Source organism: Etheostoma spectabile, chromosome 5 (genome assembly GCF_008692095.1).
Source record: "Etheostoma spectabile isolate EspeVRDwgs_2016 chromosome 5, UIUC_Espe_1.0, whole genome shotgun sequence".
Lineage (NCBI taxonomy): Eukaryota > Metazoa > Chordata > Actinopteri > Perciformes > Percidae > Etheostoma > Etheostoma spectabile.
The window spans coordinates 4,928,465-4,931,889 of NC_045737.1; positions in this window are offsets into that span (position 1 = coordinate 4,928,465).

Genomic DNA, 3,425 nt, shown 5'->3' on the forward strand with positions numbered 1-3,425 from the left:
TAGTACCTCTGAGAGTAAAGTTTATCTTCTCAAGTTTTAAGAAAGACAATGTGTCGCACAAGCAGGCTTTAAATGACGGTGGTAATTAGGAATTAGAGAGGTACAGTTTGAGTCCGTCCGGAGGTCTGCCAAATACCAATATATAGGGGGAGGGACAGATCCTCACCGCCAAAGCTTTCGAGATTGCGTCAAAATATAGCTGCCAGAAGTTGAGCAGTTTGGGGCAAGACCAGAACATATAAGTTAAAACACAAGGGGTCTAACAACATCTATTGCATCCTTCGTCCAGGCCATCCGGGTAAATATTGGCAAGATTGGCCTTGCTAAAGTGAATCCTATGTACCACTTTGAATTGAATAAGGCTAAGCCCAGCACAGCTGGAGGACGAATTGACTGCTTGCAGGGCTTTTTCCCAAAAAATCATCAGACAGAGAGGTCTGAAAGAGAGTTCTTTCTCCCAGCTGGACCTAATTTTGTTGACAACATAGTCAGAAGATGGAGAGAGTAGGTTATAGAAATAAGATATATGGCCCTTGAGTCTCACTCATTTGAGGGAATAGGGAGGAGTGAGTCCTAGCAAAATCCCGTAGCTGGAAGTATCTTAGATAATCAGAGGCGCTGAAGTTAAAAGTTCTGCACAGTTGTTCAAAGCTAGCAAAGCAGCCGTTGACATACACATCTCTGAAATATCGGAGGTCACTCCTAGCCAAAGACGTGATTTTAGCTGGGAGGAATAAATGGTTATCGCAAATAGGGGATGTCTGAGGAAGGGCGAGCCAGCCGGAATTGCGTCTAACTTGTGCCCAACTTTTTAGAGTACCAGTCACTATAGGATTAGATGTATAAACCTATAGGATTAGATGTATAAAGATGTTTAAACAGGGAAAAAGGAAGGCTACTGCAAGCCAGGGCCTGGGGCAAAGAGGAGGAGCATGACTTGGCCTCAATCTAACACCAGTTGCTCTGAGCTGAGATAAACCAAAGCATAATCTTGTGAGCATTTGCAGCCCAGTAATTGGAAAATACATAGGTATCTAGGAAGTATATTTCTCTTGACAGTCTGTACTCTTCCACCCAGGGATAATGGTAGACGGCCCCACCTCTGCAAGTCAGACTTGTGATGCCCAGACAGATCTTGTGATTGTAATGCCTAAATATTTGAATCCTGTATTAGATGGTCTAAAGAAGACGGAGGACAGAGGTAGCTCTATAGCTAATTGGTTAATAACACAGCCCTCACTTTTTGAGAGATTTAATTTATAACCTGAGAACTTGCTAAAGGACTTCAGAACCGAAAGAGCACGTGGGATGTTGGACTGAGGGTCACAGTAGTACAAAAGGAGGTTGTTGGCATATAACAAAACCTTGTGGTCTTTGCCCCATCTCTGAATCCCCTTAATTCCCTCCTCTACCCTCAAAGCAAAGGGGCTCAATAACGGCTGCAAATAAGAGTGGGGAATGCAGACACCCCTGTCGGGTTCCGCAAAGGATAGGGGAGGACCCGGAGCACTCGGTTTTAGTACATACTGATGCGCAGGTGGAGGAGTAGAGCAACCAAATCCAGGAAATGAAACCTGCCCCAAAACCAAACCGTTAGAGGGTGGAGATTAGGTAGGCCCACTCTCCCCTATCAAAAGCCTACTCCTTGTCAAGAGATATAACAACTTCCGGTTCTGAGGGAGAATACGGGGAGTGAATGATGCTGAGAAGCCTTCTGACATTAGCGGACAAGTACCTCCCCGTTATAAATCCCATCTGGTCCTCTGATATAAGTTAGAGCATGACCGATTCCATTCTGCGGGCCAGGGCCTTTGCAAGTAGTTTAACGTCTACGGGTAGGAGCGAGATCGGGCGGTACAATGTACAATTCAGGGGGTCTTTTCCTGTCTTATAAATCAGAGAAATTGAAGCCTGTGTGAGGGTTTGTGGCCGGGAGTCAAGGAAATCTGAGTGATTGAACATATCTAACAATAACAGGGCCAGTTGGTCTGAGAATTTCTTATAAAATTCAACCGAGTACCCATCGGGTCCCGGGTACTGTTGTAACTGTACTGCCTATTTGATTTCTGAAAGTCGCTGGGGAGAATTTAGCAAACTTACGGTCGCTATCAGATATTTTGGGAATGGCCAATTTTTCAAAAAACTAAGACAACCGAGCTTCATCTTAAGAACATTCTGACTTCTATAACTGGCAGTAGAACTTAGAACTCCTAGGTCTAAGGTCCTTTATTTGTGCAATTTGATTTGAGGCCATCTTGGCTTTCAGTTGGTGGGCCAAGAGACCATTGGCTTTATCCCCATGTTCATACAAATACCTAATAATGCATAAAGGAGGTTCTCTTCAGCTTCTTTTGTCAAGAGGAAGTCGAGCTCAGTATGAAGTACCATCCTCTCTTTATGTAAGTCAAGTGATTGGTTATTTGGGAGTGAGTAGTTCATGTCCGCGATAGCTTTTTCCAGTTTGCCGAGCTCTACATGCATGAGATGTGATTTGCCTCTAACAAAAGCCTTAAGGGTTTCCCAAAGAAGAGAGGGTGAAGTCTCATTGTTTGAATTGGTCTCTAAGAAAAGTTTAATAGTCTCTGTTAAACACTTGCAAAAGTCCGCCTCAGCCAACAAAAGAGGATCCAGGTGCCAAAATTTGAATTCCTTTGGCTTATGGTCAAAATAGAGGTCTAGAATAACAACTGAGAACCATTGAGTGGTCTGATACCGTAATCGGTGAGTACTGAATGGGGGAAATTGATGGGATAAATGCCCTGTCTAGTATTAGGTAATCTATACGTGAGTAGGTGCAGTGCACGTGGGAGAAAAATAAGTATTTTCTGGTAGAAGGATATAAGATCCTCCAGGGGTCAGCATAGCCATACTGGTCAATGAAGGCAGAGAGAGTCGCTGCCATTTTTGAGAGCGGAACAGGTTTCGGATTAGATCTGTCCCGTACCGGATCCATGACGCAGTTCATATCCCCTCCTAGTAAGTGAGAATTTAAATTGGGAATAAAAGACAGGAACAATTTCATGAAAGAACCATCATCCCAATTGGGAGCATAAACAGATGCTAATATAATTGTATTTTGGTAAAGTATGCCAGAGACAATAACATGGCCACCATTTGAATCTGTAATTACATGTCAGGGACAAAGTCAATCCTAGATCTTAGCAATATTGCTGTACCCCTCATTTTCAGATTGAATTTGGAGTGGAAGATCTGTCCGATCCAAGGTCTGTTCAATTTCTGGTCAGAATCACATAAGTGTGTCTCCTGTAAAAGCATTATATTTGCGTTCAAGTCTTTAACATGCGTCATAATCTTAGTATGTTTCACCGAAGCGTTCAAACCACCAGTGTTCAGTGAAATAATCCTCACAAGCTGCCCACCATTTGCCCCCCCCCCCTTTAGTCACTCCAGCCATGGTGCAGGAG